The 26,730-nt window shown below is 45.6% G+C and overlaps 1 protein-coding gene across 3 annotated transcripts in view; it reads left to right on the forward strand.

Moving 5' to 3' along the window:
• Positions 1 to 14,553: 14,553 nt before the first annotated feature.
• l(3)87Df (lethal (3) 87Df) overlaps positions 14,554 to 26,730 on the forward strand; it is a 48,207-nt gene continuing 36,030 nt past the window's right edge. For 2 of the 3 annotated variants that reach the window (XM_070080371.1, XM_070080382.1), the window contains exon 1: positions 14,554 to 14,690. The gene's annotated coding sequence lies outside the window, so the exon portion shown is untranslated. Of the gene's footprint in view, positions 14,691 to 14,826; positions 14,935 to 26,730 lie in introns of those variants that run through there. The other variant, XM_070080377.1, reaches the window with a different exon arrangement.

Here is a 26,730-nt window from a genome sequence, read left to right on the forward strand (position 1 = left end):
TACCTGCTGCTGCTGTCACTGAGGCAGGTTCCACAGTAACTTCATTGCAAGAGTCTTGGTCAGGAATTGCAGCACTTACCACTCGAGAAGGCTGAGTGGTACTGTATACTTCAGAATTCTTCTGGGCTGAATCTAGAGCTCTTGCCTGGTCAAAGGCAGCGGCTAAGTCGAGAGTTTTATTCTCCAATAAACGCTGCCTTATTATTGGTGATTGCAGGCCACTGATAAAAGCATCCCTGATGGACTCTTCACAATACTGAGCAGCTGTCACTGCTTGGAAGTGACAGTCCTTACCTAAAATTTTCAGTGCTTGAAAGTATTCCTCTAAGGATTCATCAATCTGCTGGCGGCGAGTTGCAAGGCGATAGCGTGCAAAGATTTCATTTGTAGGTTTAATATACTGAGACTTGAGGGTTTTGATAGCATCTTCGTAGGTATTACACTCAGAAATAGCCTCATATATCTTAGGTGACACAAAATTGATGAGCAGACTTAGTTTATCTAGATCTTCTTTAGGAAGGGCTCCCAAGAAGTTTTCGAAAGTCTTAAACCAGTGCTTCCATTCCTGAGCAGCCGTTGATAAGCTGGGGTCACAGTCTAGCCTCTCAGGTTTCAGTAAACGCTCCATGTTGTGATGTAGTCTAGCGCAGGATCACCACCAGGTAGCCCAGGATTCTATGTTCAATAAATTGTTGTGATAGAAACACAGGCCTTATCTCTAGGCTTTATTGAACATAGAATCTTCATAGTACTTCTGCAACAACAAAATATAATGACTAGTACATCTAATAATGGCTTCTACAGGGATGGTGATGTCTTGCATATGTCAAGAGAAAAGTTATAACTACAGGCCACATATTTAAACTCACCATGTAATCTGCATGACTAATGTATATATATATAAATAGAGGAGGAGAGAATCACACCGTGTGTTGGCGCCCATCACACACACCAAACTGTTGTTGTTGTTAAGGGCCCCAAGAGGTGGTGCAGTATTATCCTGCTGCTGCTCCCCACAGGACCAGTATCACTACAAGCAAACAAGAGGACTCCACTAGCAATAGTGAGGATATATTACCAAAAACAAATGGTGGGAGCTCCATTGTTGGTGCTAGGGAGGATAGAAGTAAGACAGGGAAACATGCACCAACAGGGAATACAGTCACAGAAACCCAAGGCAAACGGAAACCAAGCCTGTGCACATACTATGCACTCGGTATCTGCTGGCATGGGAAATCTGGAAAAACAGATGGGACGTGCAACTATGACCACCCTAGGAAATGCCATGCCCATATGACAACAGGAAAATGCAAACTCCCTTCCTGTAAGCTTTTTCACCCTGAACTGTGTACCTCTTCAGTACAGGAAAGACTGTGCTATAACTTAAATTGCCAGGCATACCATCTAAAGGGGACAAAAAGATACAAAACATCCAGGCCATGGGAAAACCTGGGTAGCCACAGCCACTCAAGAGGGAGAGGTTTTTTAGTGCCAGGAAGAAAAAAAAACTGGCAGGAAATGGCAGAAATCGTACACCAAATCCAGTCATTCCTGGAGTGGAACCACAGTCGATGGCCTCCACTCCAAACCAACAGATACAGATACTAATGCCGGAAAAAAAATCCCCCCCCCCAGTACCAACAATACCACCAGTCCGATAACATTCTTCTTTGCAAATATACAGGGTCTAAAGCCAGCAACAAACAACAAAATACCTTTCATCCGTGGACTGCTTGCAGAGGCAAAGGCAATGTTCGCGGCTTTCACTGAGACCCACATAAAGGATCACTTGGACAACGAAATATGGATCCCAGGTTACAACCTATACAGATGTGACAGAGTGAACAGGCAAAAGGGGGGGGGTTGGCCTGTACATTGCAGAGTCACTTGTTTGCACAGAACTGCTAAATGCCTCAAATGATGTAGTGGAAGTTTTAGCAGTAAAGGTCGAGAACCAAAACCTAGTCATTGTGATAGTCTACAAGCCTCCGGATGCAACATCCCAGCAATTCCAGGAACAGCTGTTAAAAATTGACCACTGTCTGGAAAACCTTCCAGCTCCTGCACCCAACATCTTGCTCCTGGGGGATTTCAACTTAAGGCACCTAAAATGGAGGAATATAGCAAATAATATTGTTGCAGTAATAACACCAGGAGGCAGCTCTGATGAAAACTCACACTCACGCGAGCTTTTAAATCTCTGCACAAAATTCAATTTAAACCAGCAAATAATAGAGCCTACTAGACTGGAGAATACACTAGACCTCATCTTCACTAACAATGATGATCTGATAAGAAATATCACCATATCAAAAACAATATACTCAGATTACAACATAATTGAGGTTCAGTCATGTATGCGCGGAGCCCCAGACCGACATAATGAGATTAGTCACGAGGGAGCATTCACCAAATTCAACTTCAATAACAAAAACATAAAGTGGGACCAAGTAAACCAAGTCCTAACCGATATAAGCTGGGAAGATATACTAAGCAACACAGACCCCAACTTATGCCTAGAACAGATTAACTCGGTAGCACTCGATGTATGCACAAGGCTTATTCCTCTAAGAAAAAGGAGGAGTAGATGTAAAACTGAAAGAGACAGGCGCTCCCTTTACAGGCGACGGAAAAGAATAACAGAGCGGCTAAAAGAGGTCAATATATCTGAAATGCGTAGGGAGACACTGGTCAGAGAAATAGCAAGCATCGAACTTAAGCTAAAAGAATCCTTTAGGAGTCAGGAATCGCGGGAAGAACTAAAAGCCATAAATGAAATCGAAAGAAACCCAAAGTATTTCTTCTCCTATGCCAAATCAAAATCGAGAACAACGTCCAGTATTGGGCCCCTACTTAAACAAGATGGGTCCTACACAGATGACAACAAGGAAATGAGTGAGCTACTCAAGTCCCAATATGACTCAGTTTTTAGCAAGCCGCTAACCAGACTGAGAGTCGAAGATCAAAATGAATTTTTTATGAGAGAGCCACAAAATTTGATTAACACAAGCCTATCCGATGTTATCCTGACGCCAAATGACTTCGAACAGGCGATAAATGACATGCCCATGCACTCTGCCCCAGGGCCAGACTCATGGAACTCTGTGTTCATCAAGAACTGCAAGAAGCCCCTATCACGAGCCTTTTCCATCCTATGGAGAGGGAGCATGGACACGGGGGTCGTCCCACAGTTACTAAAAACAACAGACATAGCCCCACTCCACAAAGGGGGCAGTAAAGCAACAGCAAAGAACTACAGACCAATAGCACTAACATCCCATATCATAAAAATCTTTGAAAGGGTCCTAAGAAGCAAGATCACCACGCATCTAGAAACCCATCAGTTACACAACCCAGGGCAACATGGGTTTAGAACAGGTCGCTCCTGTCTGTCTCAACTATTGGACCACTACGACAAGGTCCTAAATGCACTAGAAGACAAAAAGAATGCAGATGTAATATATACAGACTTTGCAAAAGCCTTCGACAAGTGTGACCATGGCGTAATAGCGCACAAAATGCGTGCTAAAGGAATAACAGGAAAAGTCGGTCGATGGATCTATAATTTCCTCACTAACAGAACACAGAGAGTAGTCGTCAACAGAGTAAAGTCCGAGGCAGCTACGGTGAAAAGCTCTGTTCCACAAGGCACAGTACTAGCTCCCATCTTGTTCCTCATCCTCATATCCGACATAGACAAGGATGTCAGCCACAGCACCGTGTCTTCCTTTGCAGATGACACCCGAATCTGCATGACAGTGTCTTCCATTGCAGACACTGCAAAGCTCCAGGCAGACATCAACCAAATCTTTCAGTGGGCTGCAGAAAACAATATGAAGTTCAACGATGAGAAATTTCAATTACTCAGATATGGTAAACATGAGGAAATTAAATCTTCATCAGAGTACAAAACAAATTCTGGCCACAAAATAGAGCGAAACACCAACGTCAAAGACCTGGGAGTGATCATGTCGGAGGATCTCACCTTCAAGGACCATAACATTGTATCAATCGCATCTGCTAGAAAAATGACAGGATGGATAATGAGAACCTTCAAAACTAGGGAGGCCAAGCCCATGATGACACTCTTCAGGTCACTTGTTCTATCTAGGCTGGAATATTGCTGCACACTAACAGCACCTTTCAAGGCAGGTGAAATTGCCGACCTAGAAAATGTACAGAGAACTTTCACGGCGCGCATAACGGAGATAAAACACCTCAATTATTGGGAGCGCTTGAGGTTCCTAAACCTGTATTCCCTGGAACGCAGGAGGGAGAGATACATGATTATATACACCTGGAAAATCCTAGAGGGACTAGTACCGAACTTGCACACGAAAATCACCCACTACGAAAGCAAAAGACTTGGCAGACGATGCACCATCCCCCCAATGAAAAGCAGGGGTGTCACTAGCACGTTAAGAGACCATACAATAAGTGTCAGGGGCCCGAGACTGTTCAACTGCCTCCCAGCACACATAAGGGGGATTACCAACAGACCCCTGGCAGTCTTCAAGCTGGCACTGGACAAGCACCTAAAGTCAGTTCCGGATCAGCCGGGCTGTGGCTCGTATGTTGGTTTGCGTGCAGCCAGCAGCAACAGCCTGGTTGATCAGGCTCTGATCCACCAGGAGGCCTGGTCTCAGACCGGGCCGCGGGGGCGTTGACCCCCGGAACTCTCTCCAGGTAAACTCCAGGTTACTTGGTCCCACTTTATGTTTCTGTTATTGAAGTTGAATTTGGTGAATGCTCCCTCGTGACTAGTCTCATTATGTCGGTCTGGGGCTCCACGCATACATGTCTGAACCTCAATTATGTTGTGATCTGAGTATATTGTTTTTGATATGGTGACATTTCTTATCAGATCATCATTGTTAGTGAAGATGAGGTCTAGTGTATTCTCCAGTCTAGTAGGCTCTATTATTTGCTGGTTTAAATTGAATTTTGTGCAGAGATTTAAAAGCTCGTGTGAGTGTGAGTTTTCATCAGAGCTGCCTCCTGGTGTTATTACTGCAACAATATTATTTGCTATATTCCTCCATTTTAGGTGCCTTAAGTTGAAATCCCCCAGGAGCAAGATGTTGGGTGCAGGAGCTGGAAGATTTTCCAGACAGTGGTCAATTTTTAACAGCTGTTCCTGGAATTGCTGGGATGTTGCATCCGGAGGCTTGTAGACTACCACAATGACTAGGTTTTGGTTCTCGACCTTCACTGCTAAAACTTCCAAGGCCAAGGAATTTGCCCTCATTATGTCTGGCAATTAGAGTGTTGTCGATCTTAATGTTAAGTTACGCAACACCTGCTCTGCTACCAAACATAATATAGTAGGTTTTGCCAGTGTTAAGTGTAAGTTTATTGGCTGTCATCCATGTCGATATTTTGAGCAGCTTCTCGTTAACAATGGTGTTGAGGATGGCAAGATTAGGGTGGGAGATGACATAAGTCGTGTCGTAAGCAAAGAGAATGGGTTTCAGGTGTTGGGATATGTTTGGAAGATCATTGATGTAAATGAGGAAGAGCAGGGGTCCAAGGACACTTCCCTGCAGAACTCCAGTATCAAGTGGCCGTATTGATGAGGCTGTGTCTTTAATGGTGACATACTGATACCTATTAGAAAGGTAGGATTTAAAATATGCAAGCGCATGGCCTCTTATACCATAGTGGTCAAGTTTGTGGAGTAGGATGCCTATAGTAGGATCACTATAGTTGGATGGTGAAGATTATTGGAGGAAGGTTGCTTTTGCTGGAGTAATATTTGCTTTTCGTTGTGTATATTGCGACCGCTGCTAATACAGATTATATGAATTTCCACTGTATACGTCTAGTATTTAAAAAATGAAGAAAAAACTGATGATGGTCACTCCATCCCACTAAGTACCATTATGTTACTGGTTATTAGCTATGACAACACTGTGGTAAGGTTTCTGGATGATAAATAGTCTTATTGTTGTAAACCTTCACTGATATCGCTCAAGGAGAAAGATCTTGGGGTGAGTATAACACCGAGCACGTCTCTGGAAGCACACATCAACCAGATAACTGCTGTAGCATATGGGCGCCTGGCAAACCTGAGATTAGCGTTCCGATACTAAGAAAGGAATCTTTCAAGACACTGTACACCGGGCCCATGCTAGAGTATGCAGCACCAGTATGGAATCCGCACCGGGTCAAGCACGTTAAGAAATTAGAGAAAGTGCAAAGGTTTGCGACATGGCTAGTTGCAGAGCTAAGGGGAATGTCCTATAAAGAAAGGTTAAGGGAAATCGGCCTGACGACACTGGAGGACAAGAGGGTTAGGGGAGACATTATAACGGAATACAAAATACTGCACGGAGTAGACAAGGTGAACCAAGACGGGATGTTCCAGAGATGGGACACAGAAACAAGTGGCTTTGGCATGCTGCATTTTACTGTATTCTTTTGTATTTCTCTGTATCATGTTCAAATAAATAAATAAATAAATAAGTAAATAAATAAATAAATAAATAAATAAATAAACTGGAAGTTGAAGACTCAGACGAATCAAAGGGATGTTAGGAAGTATTTCTTCAGTCATAGAGTAGTCAGGCCGTGGAATAGCCTAGAAAGTGACGTAGTGGAGGCGGGAACCATACATAGTTTTAAGGCGAGGTATGATAAAGCTCATGGGGCAGGGAGAGAGAGGACCCAGTAGCAATCAGCGAAGAGGCGGGGCCAGGAGCTATGAATCGACCCCTGCGACCACAAATAGGTGAGTACAAATAGGTGAGTACACACACACACTCACCTACACACACACACACACACACACACACACACACACACACACACACACACACACACAAGGAGGAGGTGAAGAAGCTGCTATGCGAACTTGACACCTCAAAGGCGGTGGGACCAGACAACATCTCTCCATGGGTCCTTAAAGAGGGAGCAGAGATATTGTGTGAGCCATTAACAAAGATCTTCAACACATCATTTGAAACTGGGCAACTCCCTGAGGTATGGAAAATGGCAAATGTAGTCCCAATTTTTAAAAAGGGAGACAGACATGAGGCACTAAACTACAGACCTGTATCTCTAACGTGTATAGTATGCAAGGTCATGGAGAAGATCATCAGGAGGAGAGTGGTGGGGCACCTGGAAAGAAACAAGTGTATAATTGACAACCAGCACGGTTTCAGGGAAGGAAAATCCTGTGTCACAAACCTACTAGAGTTTTATGACAAGGTGACAGAAGTAAGACAAGAGAGAGAGGGGTGGATCGACTGCGTATTTTTGGACTGCAAGAAGGCTTTCGACACAGTTCCTCACAAGAGGTTACTGCAAAAGCTAGAGGACCAGGCACACATAACAGGAAAGGCACTGCAATGGATCAGAGAATATCTGACAGGGAGGAAACAACGAGTCATGGTACGCGACGAGGTGTCAGAGTGGGCGCCTGTGACAAGCGGGGTTCCACAGGGGTCAGTCCTAGGACCTGTGCTGTTCTTGGTATACGTGAACGACATAACGGAAGGGATAGACTCAGAAGTGTCCTTGTTTGCAGACGATGTGAAGTTAATGAGAAGAATCGAATCGGACGAGGATCAGGCAGGACTACAAAGAGATCTGGACAGGCTACAAGCCTGGTCCAGCAACTGGCTCCTAGAATTTAACCCTGCCAAATGCAAAGTCATGAAGATTGGGGAAGGGCAAAGAAGACCGCAGACACAATATAGTTTAGATGGCCAAAGACTGCAAACCTCACTAAAGGAAAAAGACCTGGGGGTGAGTATAACACCGAGCATATCTCCTGAGGCGCACATCAATCAGATAACTGCTGCAGCATACGGGCGCCTGGCAAACCTACGGATAGCGTTCCGATACCTCAGTAAGGATTCGTTTAAGACTCTGTACACCATCTACGTCAGGCCCATACTGGAGTATGCAGCACCAGTTTGGAATCCACACCTAGTCAAGCACGTCAAGAAATTAGAGAAAGTGCAAAGGTTTGCAACAAGACTAGTCCCAGAGCTACGGGGATTGTCCTATGAAGAAAGGTTGAGGGAAATCGGCCTGACGACACTGGAGGCCAGGAGGGTCAGGGGAGACATGATAACGACATATAAAATACTGCGCGGAATAGACGAGGTGGACAAAGACGGGATGTTCCAGAGATGGGACACAGACACAAGAGGTCACAATTGGAAGTTGAAGACTCAGATGAATCAAAGGGATGTTAGGAAGTATTTCTTCAGTCATAGAGTAGTCAGGCCATGGAATAGCCTAGAAAGTGATGTGGTGGAGGCAGGAACCATACATAGTTTTAAGGCGAGGTATGATAGAGCTCATGGGGCAGGGAGAGAGAGGACCTAGTAGCAATCAGCGAAGAGGCGGGGCCAGGAGCTGTGACTCGACCCCTGCAACCACAAATAGGTGAGTACAAATAGGTGAGTACACACACACACACACACACGCACACACACACGCACACACACACACACACACACACACACACACACACACACACACACACACACACACACACACACACACACACACACACACACACACACACACACACACACACACACACACACACATACGCACACATATGCAGATACGCACACATACGCACACATATGCAGCATATGGGCGCCTAGCAAACCTCAGAACAGCATTCCGACATCTTAATAAGGAATCATTCAGGACCCTGTACACCGTGTACGTTAGGCCCATATTGGAGTATGCGGCACCAGTTTGGAACCCACACCTAGCCAAGCACGTGAAGAAACTAGAGAAAGTGCAAAGGTTTGCAACAAGACTAGTCCCAGAGCTAAGAGGTATGTCCTACTAGGAGAGGTTAAGGGAAATCAACCTGACGACACTGGAGGACAGGAGAGATAGGGGGGACATGATAACGACATACAAAATACTGAGAGGAATTGACAAGGTGGACAAAGACAGGATGTTCCAGAGATTGGACACAGTAACAAGGGGACAGTTGGAAGCTGAAGACACAGATGAATCACAGGGATGTTAGGAAGTATTTCTTCAGCCACAGAGTAGTCAGTAAGTGGAATAGTTTGGGAAGCGATGTAGTGGAGGCAGGATCCATACATAGCTTTAAGCAGTGGTATGATAAAGCTCACGGCTCAGGGAGAGTGACCTAGTAGCGATCAGTGAAGAGGCGGGGCCAGGAGCTCGGACTCGACCCCCGCAACCTCAACTAGGTGAGTACAACTAGGTGAGTACACACACACACATACGCACACACACACACACACACACACACACACACACACACACACACACACACACATACGCACACACACACATACGCACACACACAGTCATAGAGTTGTAAGGCAGTGGAATAGCCTAGAAAATGACGTAGTGGAGGCAGGAACCATACACAGTTTTAAGACGAGGTTTGATAAAGCTCATGGAGCGGGGAGAGAGAGGGCCTAGTAGCAACCGGTGAAGAGGCGGGGCCAGGAGCTAGGACTCGACCCCTGCAACCACAAATAGGTGAGTACAAATAGGTAAGTACACACACACACACACACACACACACACACACACACACGCACACACACACACATACGCACACACACATACACATACACACACACGCACACACACGCACACACACACATACGCACACACACACACACATACGCACACACACACACACACACACACACACACACACACACACACACACACACACACACACACACACACACACACACACACACACACACACACACACACACACACACACACACACACACACACACACACACACACACACACACACATATGCACACGATCCAGGATCCAGGATGCTCCAGGACACACACACACACACACACACACACATACGCACACACAGGGACACACACGGGAGCTAAGACTCGACCCCTGCAACCACAAATAGGTGAGTACACACCACACACACACACGCACACACACACACACACACATACGCACACACACACACACACACATACGCACACACACACACACACACACACACACACACACACACACACACACACACACATACGCACACACACACACACACACACACATACGCACACACACACATACGCACACACACACACATACGCACACACACACACATACGCACACACACACACACATACGCACACACACACACATACGCACACACACTTCCTGCAGGAGGTTCAGTGGGACAGAGAAATGGTAGGAAAATCAGTAAACGAGATGATGGAATACGTGGCAACAAAGTGCAAGGAGGCAGAGGAAAGTTTTGTTCCCAAGGGAAACAGAAATAATAGGAAGACCAAAACGAGTCCTTGGTTTACCCGAAGGTGTAGGGAGGCAAAAACTAAGTGCAACAGAGAATGGAAAAGGTACAGGAGGCATAGGACCCAGGAAAACAAGGAGATCAGTAGAAGAGCCAGAAACGAGTATGCGCAGATAAGGAGGGAGGCCCAGCGACAGTATGAAAACGACATAGCATCGAAAGTCAAATCTGACCCGAAACTGCTGTATAGCCACATTAGGAGGAAGACAAAAGTCAAGAACCACGTGATAAGGCTGAGGAAAGAAGGTGGAGAACTCACAAGAAACGATCAAGAGGTATGTGAGGAGCTCAACACGAGATTTAAGGAAGTATTTACAGTAGAGACAGGAAGGACTCTGGGGGGACAGACCAGATGGGGACACCAACAAGGAATACACCAACAAGTGTTGGACGACATACATACAGATGAGGAGGAGGTGAAGAAACTGCTAAGGGACATCGATACCTCAAAGGCAATGGGACCGGACAACATCTCTCCATGGGTCCTTAGAGAGGGAGCAGATATGTTGTGCATACAACTTACCACAATCTTCAACACATCCCTGGAAACTGGGCAACTACCTGAGGTATGGAAGACGGCAAATGTAGTTACCATTTTCAAAAAAGGAGACAGAAAAGAGGCACTAAACTATAGACCTGTGTCATTGACGTGTATAGTATGCAAAATTATGGAGAAGATTATCAGGAGGAGAGTGGTGGAGCACCTGGAACGGAACAGGAGTATAAATGCCAACCAGCACGGATTCACGGAAGGCAAATCCTGTGTCACAAACCTTCTGGAGTTTTATGATAAAATAACAGAAGTAAGACAAGAGAGAGAGGGGTGGGTTGATTGCATCTTCTTGGACTGCAAGAAGGCCTTTGACACAGTTCCTCACAAGAGATTAGTGCAGAAGCTAGAGCATCAGGCGCATATAACAGGAAGGGCACTGCAATGGATCAGAGAATACCTGACAGGGAGGCAACAACGAGTCATGGTACGTAATGATGTATCACAGTGGGCACCTGTGACGAGCGGGGTCCCACAGGGGTCGGTCCTAGGACCAGTGCTATTTTTGGTATATGTGAACGACATGACGGAAGGGTTAGACTCAGAAGTGTCCCTGTTTGCAGACGATGTGAAGTTAATGAGGAGAATTAAATCTGATGAGGACCAGGCAGGACTTCAAAGAGACCTGGACAGACTGGACACCTGGTCCAGCAAATGGCTTCTCGAATATAATCCTGCCAAATGCAAAGTCATGAAGATAGGGGAAGGGCACAGAAGACCACAGACAGAGTATAGGCTAGGTGGCCAAAGACTGCAAACCTCACTCAAGGAGAAAGATCTTGGGGTGAGTATAACACCGAGCATGTCTCCGGAAGCACACATCAATCAGATAACTGCTGCAGCATATGGGCGCCTGGCAAACCTGAGAACAGCATTCCGACACCTTAGTAAGGAATCATTCAAGACACTGTACACCGTGTATGTCAGGTCCATACTGGAGTATGCAGCACCTGTTTGGAACCCGCACTTGATAAAGCACGTCAAGAAACTAGAGAAAGTACAAAGGTTTGCAACAAGGTTAGTTCCAGAGCTAAGGGGAATGTCCTATGAAGAAAGATTAAGGGAAATCGGCCTGACGACACTGGAGGACAGGAGGGTCAGGGGAGACATGATAACGACATATAAAATACTGCGTGGAATAGACAAGGTGGACAAGGACAGGATGTTCCAGGGAGGGGACACAGAAACAAGAGGCCACAATTGGAAGTTGAAGACACAAATGAGTCAGAGAGATAGTAGGAAGTATTTCTTCAGTCATAGAGTTGTAAGGCAGTGGAATAGCCTAGAAAATGACGTAGTGGAGGCAGGAACCATACACAGTTTTAAGACGAGGTTTGATAAAGCTCATGGAGCGGGGAGAGAGAGGGTCTAGTAGCAACCGGTGAAGAGGCGGGGCCAGGAGCTAGGACTCGACCCCTGCAACCACAAATAGGTGAGTACAAATAGGTGAGTACACACATACGCACACACACACACACACACACACATACGCACACACACACACACACACACACACACACACACACACACACACACACACACACACACACATACGCACACACACACACACACACACACACACACACATACGCACACACACACATACGCACACACACACACATACGCACACACACACACACACACACATCTTCTTGGACTGCAAGAAGGCCTTTGACACAGTTCCTCACAAGAGATTAGTGCAGAAGCTAGAGCATCAGGCGCATATAACAGGAAGGGCACTGCAATGGATCAGAGAATACCTGACAGGGAGGCAACAACGAGTCATGGTACGTAATGATGTATCACAGTGGGCACCTGTGACGAGCGGGGTCCCACAGGGGTCGGTCCTAGGACCAGTGCTATTTTTGGTATATGTGAACGACATGACGGAAGGGTTAGACTCAGAAGTGTCCCTGTTTGCAGATGATGTGAAGTTAATGAGGAGAATTAAATCTGATGAGGACCAGGCAGGACTTCAAAGAGACCTGGACAGACTGGACACCTGGTCCAGCAAATGGCTTCTCGAATTTAATCCTGCCAAATGCAAAGTCATGAAGATGGGGGAGGGGCACAGAAGACCACAGACAGAGTATAGGCTAGGTGGCCAAAGACTGCAAACCTCACTCAAGGAGAAAGATCTTGGGGTGAGTATAACACCGAGCATGTCTCCGGAAGCACACATCAATCAGATAACTGCTGCAGCATATGGGCGCCTGGCAAACCTGAGAACAGCATTCCGATACCTTAGTAAGGAATCATTCAAGACACTGTACACCGTGTATGTCAGGCCCATACTGGAGTATGCAGCACCTGTTTGGAACCCGCACTTGATAAAGCACGTCAAGAAACTAGAGAAAGTACAAAGGTTTGCGACAAGGTTAGTTCCAGAGCTAAGGGGAATGTCCTATGAGGAAAGATTAAGGGAAATCGGCCTGACCACACTGGAGGACAGGAGGGTCAGGGGAGACATGATAACGACATATAAAATACTGCGTGGAATAGACAAGGTGGACAAAGACAGGATGTTCCAGGGAGGGGATACAGAAACAAGAGGCCACAATTGGAAGTTGAAGACACAAATGAGTCAGAGAGATAGTAGGAAGTATTTCTTTAGTCATAGAGTTGTAAGGCAGTGGAATAGCCTAGAAAATGACGTAGTGGAGGCAGGAACCATACACAGTTTTAAGACGAGGTTTGATAAAGCTCATGGAGCGGGGAGAGAGAGGGCCTAGTAGCAACCGGTGAAGAGGCGGGGCCAGGAGCTAGGACTCGACCCCTGCAACCACAAATAGGTGAGGTGAGTACACACACACACACACACACACACACACACACACACACACACACACACACACACACACACACACACACACACACACACACACACACACACACACACACACACACACACACACACACACACACACACATAGCACACACAGGGACACACACGGACACGTGCTTGAGTGTATGTTTTCATGTGTTTGTGTGCTCGTGTGTGTACTCCATTAGGTGAGTACACACACGAGCACAAACACACGCAAACATACACACAAGCACTTGTCCGTGTGCCAAAATAAACTTAACAAATTAGACACATATGCAGCATTTTGGTATCTTTATCGAGGAAATGTTTCGCCACACAGTGGCTTCATCAGTCCATACAAAGGAGAATGGTGAAGAACAGGAGGAGTTTGAGGTAATCAGTCACTCAGCCTTGAGTCGATGCAATCAGTCCATCAATCATGTGTGTGAAGAAGTACAAATACTGGATTCTTTTCAAAATTGATGGACTGATTACATTGACTCAAGGCTGAGAGACTGATTACCTCAAACTCCTATTGTTCTTCACCATTTTCCTTTGTATGGACTGATGAAGCCACTGTGTGGCTAAACATTTCCTCAGTAAAGATACCCAAGTGTTGCACATGTGTCTAATTTTTCAGCCTGTCGGTTCTCTGAACCATAAGATGAAAGTAATAAACATCTTTCATCGCTGCAGATTTCTAGGCCTGGAGAAAGCCAGTTGATGACTCAGATGGTGATGTGTGGCCACCTGGCTCTTTCAGGGGTTTAGGCATAGGGTAGGCTACTAATTTATATAAATGTGAAAAATTATTCTCATTTCTTTTTCCAAAAGAAATCCTGTTTCCTTTCCAATGCCACCCAGATTTGGGCAGTGCATTTCCCGGACTGATGAGCAGCAGAGCTCAACAGAGTGTAAGCTGCGGTGGCCCACAATAACCACAACAACAACTTCGGCTGTGGAAGGGGATTTCTGTGCTGGTCTTCGTTGGGCGTCGACCTCTATTTCTCGCCTGGGTATCGGTGATAAATTTCCCAATTCTCTAACATTTTTTTTTTTGTGGGAAGCTGTTTACTAAACTCAGCTGGGGGTGTGGGGGGTCTCACTGCTGGGGCTTGGCAAGGGGGGGGGTCCACCTGAACTAATTGAAAACTTAGTTTCTATGTCAATTTACAAAGGAACTTATGTTCCTTTTCTTTCATGGCCCATCTTTGAGCAAGAAATCTTCCTCGAACATTGGGAAATCGGGCTCGATACTGCGTAAGTTGTCAGTGGCTCTGATAAACCTAACAAACAGATAAAAACAAAACGTCTTGATCAACCCTTGCCCTCAGCGACGTCTTGCTCTACTCCTGCCTTAAGCAACATTTTGCTCTACTGCTTCCCTCAGCAACGTCTTGCTCTGCCCTTGCCCACAGCGACGTCTTGCACTAGCCTTGCCTGCTCGGTGACGTCATGATCTATCCATGCTTTCAGTGACATCTCACTCTGTCTTTGCCCTCAATGACGTCTTGCTCTTCCTGTCCTCAGTGGCATCTTAATTTACACCTGGCCTCAGTTACATCTTAATTTACACCTGTCCTCAGTGACAATCTTAATTTACACCTGTCCTCAGTGACAATCTTAATTTACACCTGTCCTCAGTGACATCTCACTCTACACCTGCCATCAATGACTGACAAGTTTTTCCTTTGGTCTTCCCAGCACGTCTTTCATCACTCACAGGCCACCGGGCAGTTGGTCGTGGCACCATATACCAGACTTATAGGTTATTTATACTGTATTTGTATCATAATACATAATGGTTCTAGGTTGTGTTGTGGTTTGTGTGTTGTGGTTTGTGTGTGTTGTGGTTTGTGTGTTGTGGTTTGTGTTGTGGTTTGTGTATGTTGTGGTTGTGTGTGTTGTGGTTGTGTGTGTTGTGGTTGTGTGTGTTGTGGTTGTGGGTGTTGTGGTTGTGTGTGTTGTGGTTGTGGGTGTTGTGGTTGTGTGTGTGTGTGTTGTGGTTGTGTGTGTTATGGTTGTGTGTGTTGTGGTTGTGGGTGTTGTGGTTTGTGTGTGTTGTGGTTGTGTGTGTTGTGGTTGTGGGTGTTGTGGTTTGTGTGTGTTGTGGTTTGTGTGTTGTGGTTTGTGTTGTGGTTTGTGTGTGTTGTGGTTGTGTGTGTTGTGGTTGTGTGTGTTATGGTTGTGTGTGTTGTGGTTGTGGGTGTTGTGGTTTGTGTGTGTTGTGGTTGTGTGTTGTGGTTGTGTGTGTTGTGGTTGTGGGTGTTGTGGTTTGTGTGTGTTGTAGTTGTGTTGTGATTGTGTGTGTTGTGGTTGTGTGTGTTGTGGTTGTGGGTGTTGTGGTTTGTGTGTGTTGTGGTTGTGTGTTGTGGTTGTGTGTGTTGTGGTTGTGTGTTGTGGTTGTGGGTGTTGTGGTTTGTGTGTGTTGTGGTTGTGTGTTGTGGTTGTGTGTTGTTGTTGTGGGTGTTGTGGTTGTGTGTGTTGTGATTGTGTGTGTTGTGGTTGTGTGTTGTGGTTATGTGTGTTGTGGTTGTGGGTGTTGTGGTTGTGTGTTGTGATTGTGTGTGTTGTGGTTGTGTGTTGTGGTTGTGTGTTGTGGTTGTGTGTGTTGTGGTTGTGTGGGTTGTGGTTGTGTGTTGTAGTTGTGTTTGTTGTAATTGTGTGTGTTGTGGTTGTGTGTTGTGTTTGTGGGTGTTTTAGTTGTGTGTGTATTGTGGTTGTGTGTTTACCTGGAGATACCTGGAGAGAGTTCCGGGGGTCAACGCCCCCGCGGCCCGGTCTGTGACCAGGCCTCCTGGTGGATCAGAGCCTGATCAACCAGGCTGTTGCTGCTGGCTGCACGCAAACCAACGTACGAGCCACAGCCCGGCTGATCAGGAACTGACTTTAGGTGCTTGTCCAGTGCCAGCTTGAAGACTGCCAGGGGTCTGTTGTGTGTGTTGTGTGTGTGTGTGTACTCACCTAGTTGAGGTTGCAGGGGTTGAGTCCAAGCTCCTGGCCCTGCCTCTTCACTGGTCGCTACTAGGTCACTCTCCCTGAACGGTGAGCTTTATCATACCTCTACTTAAAGCTATGTATGGATCCTGCCTCCACTACATCGCTTCCCAAAGTATTCCACTTCCTGACTACTCTGTGGCTGAAGAAATACTTCCTAACATCCCTGTGATTCATCTGTGTCTTCAACTTCCAACTGTGTCCCCTTGCTGCTGTGTCCCATCTCTGGAACATCCTGTCTTTGTCCACCTTGTCAATTCCTCTCAGTATTTTGCACGCCGTTATCATGTCCCCCCTAACTCTCCTGTCCTCCAGTGTCGTCAGGTTGATTTCCTTTAACCTCTCCTCGTAGGACATACCTCTTAGCTCTGGAACTAGTCTTGTTGCAAACCTTTGCACTTTCTCTAGTTTCTTTACGTGCTTGGCTAGGTGTGATTTCCAAACTGGTGCCGCATACTCCAATATGGGCCTAACGTACAAGGTGTACAGGGTCCTGAACGATTCCTTATTAAGATGTCGGAATGCTGTTCTGAGGTTTCCTAGGTGCCCATATGCTGCAGCAGTTACAGTATTTGGTTGATGTGCGCTTCAGGAGATGTGCGTGGTGTTATACTCACCCCAAGATCTTTTTCCTTGAGTGAGGTTTGTAGTCTCTGGCCCCCTAGACTACTCTGTCTGTGGTCTTCTTTGCCCTTCCCCAATCTTCATGACTTTGCACTTGGTGGGGTTGAGCTCCTGGAGCCAATTGCTGGACCAGGTCTGCAGCCTGTCCAGATCTCTTTGTAGCTCTGCCTGGTCTTCGATCGAATGAATTCTTCTCATTAACTTCACGTCATCTGCAAACAGGGACACTTCGGAGTCTATTCCTTCCGTCGTGTCGTTCACAAATACCAGAAACAGCACTGGTCCTAGGACTGACCCCTGTGGGACCCCGCTGGTCACAGGTGCCCACTCTGACACCTCGCCTCGTACCATGACTCGCTGCTGTCTTCCTGACAAGTATTCCCTGATCCATTGTAGTGGCTTCTCTGTTATCCCTGCTTGGTCCTCCAGTTTTTGCACTAATCTCTTGTGTGGAACTGTGTGAAACACCGTCTTGCAGTCCAAGAAAATGCAATCCACCCACCCCTCTCTCTCTTGTCTTACTGCTGTCACCATGTCATAGAACTCCAGTAGGTTTGTGACACAGGATTTCCTGTCCCTGAAACCATGTTGGCTGCTGTTGATGAGATCATTCCTTTCTAGGTGTTTCACCACTCTTCTCCTGATAATCTTCTCCATGACTTTGCATACTATACATGTCAGTGACACTGGTCTGTAGTTTAGTGCTTCATGTCTGTCTCCTTTTTTAAATATTGGGACTACATTTGCTGTCTTCCATGCCTCATGCAATCTCCCTGTTTCGATAGATGTATTGAATATTGTTGTTAGGGGTACACATAGCGCCTCTGCTTACTCTCTCAGGACCCATGGAGAGATGTTATCCGGCCCCATTGCCTTTGAGGTATCTAGCTCACTCAGAAGCCTCTTCACTTCTTCCTCGGTTATGTGTACTGTGTCCAGCACTTGGTGGTGTGCCCCACCTCTCTGTCTTTCTGGAGCCCCTTCTGTCTCCTCTGTGAACACTTCTTTGAATCTCTTGTTGAGTTCCTCACATACTTCACGGTCATTTCTTGTTGTCTCTCCTCCTTCCTTCCTTAGCCTGATTACCTGGTCCTTGACTGTTGTTTTCCTCCTGATATGGCTGTATAACAGCTTCGGGTCAGATTTGGCTTTCGCTGCTATGTCATTTTCATATTGTCGTTGGGCCTCCCTTCTTATCTGTGCATATTCATTTCTGGCTCTACGACTACTCTCCTTATTCTCCTGGGTCCTTTGCCTTCTATATTTCTTCCATTCCCTAGCACACTTGGTTTTTGCCTCCCTGCACCTTTGGGTGAACCATGGGCTCATCCTGGCTTTTTCATTAATCCTGTTACCCTTGGGTACAAACCTCTCTTCAGCCTCCTTGTGTGTGTGTGTGTGTGTGTGTGTGTGTGTGTGTGTGTGTGTGTGTGTGTGTGTGTGTGTGTGTGTGTGTGTGTGTGTGTGTGTACTCACCTATTTGTACTCACCTATTTGTGGTTGCAGGGGTCGATTCATAGCTCCTGGCCCTGCCTCTTCACTGATTGCTACTAGGTTTTCTCTCTCCCTGCTCCATGAGCTTTATCATACCTCGCCTTAAAACTATGTATGGTTCTCGCCTCCACTACTTCACTTTCTAGGCTATTCCACGGCTTGACTACTCTATGACTGAAGAAATACTTCCTAACATCCCTTTGATTCGTCTGAGTCTTCAATTTCCAATTGTGACCTCTTGTGTCTGTGTCCCATCTCTGGAACATCCCGTCTTTGTCCACCTCGTCTATTCCGTGCAGCATTTTATATGTCATTATCATGCCTCCCCTGACCCTCCTGGCCTCCAGTGTCGTCAGGCCGATTTCCCTCAACCTTTCTTCGTAGGACAATCCCCGTAGCTCTGGGACTAGTCTTGTTGCAAACCTTTGCACTTTCTCTAATTTCTTGACGTGCTTGACTAGGTGTGGATTCCAAACTGGTGCTGCATACTTCAGTATGGGCCTGACGTAAATGGTATACAGAGTCTTGAACGACTCCTTACTGAGGTATCGGAACGCTATCCGTAGGTTTGCCAGGCGACCGTATGCTGCAGCAGTTATCTGATTGATGTGCGCCTCAGGAGATATACTCGGTGTTATACTCGCCCCCAGATCTTTTTCCTTGAGTGAGGTTTGCAGACTTTGGCCATCTAAACTATATTGTGTCTGCGGTCTTCTTTGCCCTTCCCCAATCTTCATGACTTTGCATTTGGCGGGGTTAAACTCAAGGAGCCAGTTGCTGGACCAGGCTTGTAGCCTGTCCAGGTCTCTTTGTAGTCCTGCCTGATCCTCATCCGATTTGATTCTTCTCATTAACTTCACATCGTCCGCAAACAAGGACACTTCTGAGTCTATCCCTTCCGTTATGTCATTCACATATACCAAGAACAGCACAGGTCCTAGGACTGACCCCTGTGGAACCCCACTTGTCACAGGCGCCCACTTTGACACCTCATCATGTACCATGACTCGTTGTTGCCTCCCTGTAAGGTATTCTCTTATCCATTGCAGTGCCTTTCCTGTTATGTGTGCCTGATCCTCTAGCTTTTGCAGTAACCTCTTGTGATGAACTGTGTCGAAGCCCTTCTTGCAGTCCAAAAAAATGCAGTCAATCCACCCCTCTCTCTCTTGTCTTACTTCTGTCACCTTGTCATAAAACTCTAATAGGTTTGTATAATTGACAAGTGTATAATTGACAACCATGCTTGTTGTCAATTATACACTTGTTTCTTTCCAGGTGCTCCACCACTCTCCTCCTGATGATCTTCTCCATGACCTTGCATACTATACACGTTAGTGATACAGGTCTGTAGTTTAGTGCCTCATGTCTGTCTCCCTTTTTAAAAATTGGGACTACATTTGCCATCTTCCATACCTCAGGGAGTTGCCCAGTTTCAAATGATGTGTTGAAGATCTTCGTTAATGGTACACACAATGTCTCTGCTTCCTCTTTAAGGACGCACGGAGAGATGTTATCTGGTCCCACCGCCTTTGAGGTGTCAAGTTCGCATAGCAGCTTCTTCACCTCCTCCTTGGTTATATGTACCTCATCCAGCACTTGCTGGTGCACCCTTCTGCTCTGATTTCCTGGAGTCCTACTGGTTTCCACTGTAAATACTTTAAATCTTGTGTTGAGCTCCTGACATACCTCCCGGTCGTTTCTTGTGAATTCCCCATCACCCTTCCTCAGTCTGATTACCTGGTCCTTGACTGTTGTTTTCCTCCTGATGTGGCTGTACAACAGCTTCGGGTCAGTCTTGACTTTCGATGCTATGTCATTTTCGTATTGCCACTGAGCCTCCCTTCTTATCTGTGCATATTTGTTTCTGGCTCTTTGGCTAATCTCTTTATTTTCCTGAGTTCTCTGTCTTCTGTACCTTTTCCATTCTCTAGTACACCTAGTTTTTGCCTCCCTACACCTTTGGGTGAACCAAGGACTCATTCTGTTCTTCCCATTATTTCTGTTTCCCTTGGGAACAAACCTCTCCTCTGCCTCCTTGCATTTTGTTGCCACATAGTCCATCATTTCTTGTACTGGTTTTCCTGTCAGTTCCCTCTCCCACTGAATGTCTTGAAAGAAGTTCCTCAAGCCTGAGTAGTTCCCCCTTTTGTAGTTTGGTTTTCCCACCCTATTCCTGCTGCTCTCTCCACTTGGAGCTCAACTATGTAGTCGAAGCACAGAACCACATGATCACTAGCTCCCAGGGGCCTTTCATACATGATATCCTCGATGTCAGAACTACTCAAGGTGAATACAAGGTCCAGTCTTGCTGGTTCATCCTCTCCTCTCTCTCTGGTAGTGTCTCTAACATGTTGATGCATGAGGTTTTCCAGTACCACATCCATCATCTTGGCTCTCCATGTTTTGGGACCCCCATGGGGCTCCAGGTTTTCCCAGTCAATCTCCTTGTGATTGAAATCACCCATAATTAGTAACTTTGCTCCCCCCATGTGTGCTGTCCTGGCCACCTTGCCTAGTGTGTCGACCATTGCTCTGTTGCTCTCATCGTATTCTTCTCTTGGCCTCCTGCTGTTCTGTGGTGGGTTGTACATTACTGCAATTATCACCTTATGTCCCTCAGACTGGATTGTTCCTAGTAAATAGTCCCTTTCGCCCGTGCCATCCATTCCTTCCATTTTCTCAAACCCCCACTGGTTTTTAATGAGCAGTGCAACTCCTCCTCCCCCTCTCCTCCCTCTGTCTTTCCTGAGGGTTTGATATCTGGATGGAAAGATTGAATCTGTTATTATTCTGGTGAGTTTTGTTTCTGTGAGTGCTGTTATGTCTGGGGATGTCTCCTTGATTCTTTTGTGCCACTCCTCATGCTTATTTGTTATTCCATCTGCATTTGTATACCACACCTTCAACTTCTTTTCTAAGATTGTGGTCTGGGAGGTGTATTGGGGTTGGGAAAGTGGGAGACCTGATAAGGAACTATGGGTGGTTGCTGTGGGGGTGGAGTTTGTAATGCAGTGGGTGGGGGCATTGGATGTGGCATGGGTGTTTTGGTTTAGAGTGTTTGGTTGCACTGGGGTTGACCTGGTTGAGAGGCTTCTATAGGAAGTTGTGAGGGAGGCTGTATTTGATCTTCCTGTGTCTGTGATCTCCTGTCTGTCTTCTCCATCCCCTCTCTTTCCTCCTTTCGCCTTTGTACCATCTCTCTCTGTTTCTTCCTTTCTGCTTGTGTTCTGTCTTGGTCGAGATACACCTTCCTGTATGCTGGCATGTCCCTTAATCGTGCTTTCTCCTGCAGGATCCTGTTCCGAGTCGATTCTGCCTTGAAGGTCACTTTCACTGGCCGGGTTCTTTTTTTTACAAACCCCCCTATTCTCCAAAAATTTTCCAGCTGGGTCATGTCGTCTTCTCCTATTGCTTTCATGATGCTTTCAATTGCTTTTTTTTCCCCTTGTTTTCTTGCTTCATATGTTTCCCCTTCAACTTCCTGGAGCCCATACACAAAGACTGACCTCACCCTTTCATGCTCCCACTGCATATCCCTGTGTATCCCCTCATTCAATTTGATTTCCTCCATTGCAGCTTTCCTTTCTTCAGTTTCACTAGCTAATGTACTTGGGCTCAGTGGCCTGTCATTTTCCCTTCTCGGCTTTCCCTGGGCTCTGCTGTGGTCTGTTAGGGCCTCCACATATAGCTTAGCTCTTTCATTTACCACAGTCTCCACTGATTGTGCTTCTACATGCAGTTTTGCTCCTTCTTTCCCTACAGTCCCCTTATTTGTAACTGAGGTAGCAGTCTCTGTTGTCAATCCCAAAATGTTCTTTAGTTCTTTAGGCTGTTTCAGATTTTTCAGTTCCTCTTCTAAACTCTGTATCCTGGCCTCTGCTGCTTTGACTTGCACCTCCCATTTCCTGCTTTCCATGCCTATCCTCTCTACCATTCTCATGCTAAGTTCTTCTAGTTTCTTTTCCCATTCATGTTCCCTTTTTGTGAGCCCTGCTGCCCAATCTTCCTTTGCAGTTTTCTCCTCCTGTCCTTTGGTTTTTCTTGTTGCTCTCTGGCAACCCATTTTTGTTTTATCCTGATTGCCTCAGAGTGGGAAACCTATGTAATTCCGTATGTTAGGTTAGTATTGTGTATGTCAGAGTGTGGGGGGGGGGAGGTAGAGGAGGAACTGTGGCTATGTGGGAGAGTAGTTGGGAGGGGGAGTGGGAAGGAGAGTGAAGCAAGTGGGTGAGTGGGAGAGGGAAAGGGGGAAGGAGGGAGAGGTGAGGAGGGGGAGGGTGAAAGAGGGAGGGGAGGGATCAGGTGAAGGAGTGAGATGTCGGTGGGGGAGGGGGGAGTGTATGTGTGAGTCTGGCAATGTGTGTGTGTGTGTGTGTGTGTGTGTGTGTGTGTGTGTGTGTGTGTGTGTGTGTGTGTGTGTGTGTGTGTGTGTGTGTGTATGTGTGTGCATTGTGGTTGTGTGTGTGCGCATTGTGGTTGTGTATTGTGATTGTGTATGTGTGTGTTGTGTGTGTGTATGTGTTGTGGTTGTGCATTGGTGTGTGTTGTGGTTGTGCATGTGTTGTGGTTGTGTGTGTTGTGGTTGTGTGTTGTGGTTGTGTGTGTTGTGAGTGTGTGTGTTGTGGTTGTGTGTTGTGGTTGTGTGTTGTGGTTGTGAGTGTGTGTGTTGTGGCTGTGTGTGTTGTGGTTGTGTTGTAGTTGTGTGTTGTGGTAGTGTGTGTTGTGGTTGTGTGTTGTGGTAGTGTGTGTTGTGGTTGTGTGTTGTGAGTGTGTGTTGTGGCTGTGTGTGTGGTTGTGTGTGTTGTGGTTGTGTGTTGTGAGTGTGTGTTGTGGCTGTGTGTGTGGTTGTGTGTGTTGTTGTGTGTTGTGGTTGTGTGTGTTGTGGTTGTGAGTGTGTGTTGTGGCTGTGTGTGTTGTGGCTGTGTGTGTTGTTGTGTGTTGTGGTTGTGTGTTGTGGTTGTGAGTGTGTGTTGTGGTTGTGTGTGTTGTGGTTGTGTGTTTGTTGTGGTTGTGTGTGTGTTGTGGTTGTGTGTGTTGTGGTTGTGAGTGTGTGTTGTGGCTGTGTGTGTTGTTGTGGTTGTGTGTGTTGTGGTTGTGTGTGTTGCAGTTGTGTGTTGTGGTTGTGTGTTGTGCTTGTGTGGTTGTGGTTGTGTGTGTTGTGGTTGTGTGTTGTGGTTGTGTGTGTGTTGCGGTTATGTGTTGTGGTTGTGTGTGTTGTGGTTGTGTGTTGTGGTTGTGTGTTGTGGCTGTGTGTGTGTTGTGGTTGTGTGTGTGTTGCGGTTATGTGTTGTGGTTGTGTGTGTTGTGGTTGTGTGTTGTGGTTGTGTGTTGTGGTTGTGTGTGTTGTGGCTGTGTGTGTGTTGTGGTTGTGTGTGTGTTGCGGTTATGTGTTGTGGTTGTGTGTGTGTTGTGGTTACGTGTTGTGGCTGTGTGTGTTGTGGTTGTGTGTGTTGTGGTTGTGTGTGTTGTGGTTGTGAGTGTGTGTTGTGGCTGTGTGTGTTGTGTGTTGTGGCTGTGTGTTGTGGTTGTGTGTGTTGTGGTTGTGTGTGTGTTGTGGTTGTGTGTGTGTTGCAGTTATGTGTTGTGGTTGTGTGTGTTGTGGTTGTGTGTGTGTTGTGGTTGTGTGTGTTGTGGTTGTGTGTGTTGTGGTTGTGTGTGTTGTGGTTGTGTGTTGTGGTTGTGTGTGTTGTGGTTGTGAGTGTGTGTTGTGGCTGTGTGTGTTGTTGTGGTTGTATGTGTTGTGGTTGTATGTGTTGTGGTTGTGTGTGTTGTGGTTGTGTGTTGTGTTTGTGTGTGTTGTGGTTGTGTGTTGTGTTTGTGTGTATGTTGTGGTTGTATGTGTGTGTTTATTTATTTATTTATTATGGTACTAAAAATTTTTATTATCACCTGTCTTTTTTTCTTCCTTGGATCAAGCTAATTGCCTTCCTTTTCACTAGGTGCTAGATGAAAGGTTCAAAGAACCAACATGTTGTTAAATTAGACACATGTGCAACTCTTGGGTATCTTTATTGAAGAAACGTTTCGCCACACAGTGGCTTCATCAGTCCATACAAAGGATAAACTAGAAGAACAGGAGAAGAATGAGGTAATCAGTCCCTCAGCCTTGAGTCGATGTGGTCAATCCATCAATCTTGAATAGAATCCTATTCAAGATTGATGGACTGACCACTTCGACTCAAGGCTGAGGGACTGATTACCTCATTCTCCTCCTGTTCTTCTAGTTTATCCTTTGTATGGACTGATGAAGCCACTGTGTGGCGAAACGTTTCTTCAATAAAGATACCCAAGAGTTGCACTAGGTGTTGTACGATCCCTGTGGGTTTAGCGCTACCCCCCTAAATTTGATTAAAATAATAATAATAATAATAATAATAATAATAATAATTGAAAAATATTCATTTCTGTCTGTGTATTTTCTTTAGAAATGTATTCTCATTAACATCTCCTCACAAGAGGTACAGGAGCTGGAGGTCAATGAATGAAGTGGTTTAGAGCTTCCTTTTGATTATAATAATAATAATAATGGAGGTCAATGATTTCAAAAGGCTCAACAATTTTAGGTGTGCACATTTAAGCTTAGAATTGTAGCTTAGAAGTACTAGTAGACTTTATTCAGATGATTAACCTGGAGAGTTAGTAACCCAGGATAACCCAGTAAAGCCATGTCATGAAAATGAAAATGTTTATTTCCTTGCAAAGCTTACAATGTGTGGTTTACATATTATAAAATATTAATTACGAGGAAAGTAACTAGCATGCCTAGGCATTTTGGGCAGACTAATCCTAATTTTTACTCTATATTGGCATGGGTTATGGAGCATTACTTTTTAATATGCATTATGTTATATTGATATAAAAGTTAGGTAATTGAAGTGATTATCACTAATTATATATCACTAATATATAGGTAGTAGGTTGGTAGACAGCAACCACCCAGGGAAGTACTACCGTCCTGCCAGATGACTGTGAAACAAAAACCTGTAACTGTTTTGCATGATGGTAGGATTGCTGGTTTCTTTTTCTGTCTCATAAACACGCTAAGATAACAGGGATATCTTGCTACTCCTACTTACACTTTGGTCACACTTCACAGACACGCTCATGCATATATATATATACATACATCTAGGTTTTTTTCCTTTTTCTAAATAGCTCTTGTTCTTTTTTATTTCTTCTATTGTCCATGGGGAAGTGGAAAAGAATCTTTCCTCCGTAAGCCATGCGTGTCGTATGAGGCGACTAAAATGCCGGGAGCAATGGGCTAGTAACCCCTTCTCCTGTATACAATTACTAAAAAAGAGAAGAAGAAAAACTTTATAAAACTGGGTTGCTTAAATGTGCGTGGATGTAGTGCGGATGACAAGAAACAGATGATTGCTGATGTTATGAATGAAAAGAAGTTGGGTGTCCTGGCCCTAAGCGAAACAAAGCTGAAGGGGGTAGGAGAGTTTCAGTGGGGGGAAATAAATGGGATTAAATCTGGAGTATCTGAGAGAGTTAGAGCAAAGGAAGGGGTAGCAGTAATGTTAAATGATCAGTTATGGAAGGAGAAAAGAGAATATGAATGTGTAAATTCAAGAATTATGTGGATTAAAGTAAAGGTTGGATGCGAGAAGTGGGTCATAATAAGCGTGTATGCACCTGGAGAAGAGAGGAATGCAGAGGAGAGAGAGAGATTTTGGGAGATGTTAAGTGAATGTATAGGAGCCTTTGAACCAAGTGAGAGAGTAATTGTGGTAGGGGACTTGAATGCTAAAGTAGGAGAAACTTTTAGAGAGGGTGTGGTAGGTAAGTTTGGGGTGCCAGGTGTAAATGATAATGGGAGCCCTTTGATTGAACTTTGTATAGAAAGGGGTTTAGTTATAGGTAATACATATTTTAAGAAAAAGAGGATAAATAAGTATACACGATATGATGTAGGGCGAAATGACAGTAGTT

The sequence above is a fragment of the Cherax quadricarinatus genome, chromosome 6 (assembly GCF_038502225.1).
Source record: "Cherax quadricarinatus isolate ZL_2023a chromosome 6, ASM3850222v1, whole genome shotgun sequence".
NCBI lineage: Eukaryota > Metazoa > Arthropoda > Malacostraca > Decapoda > Parastacidae > Cherax > Cherax quadricarinatus.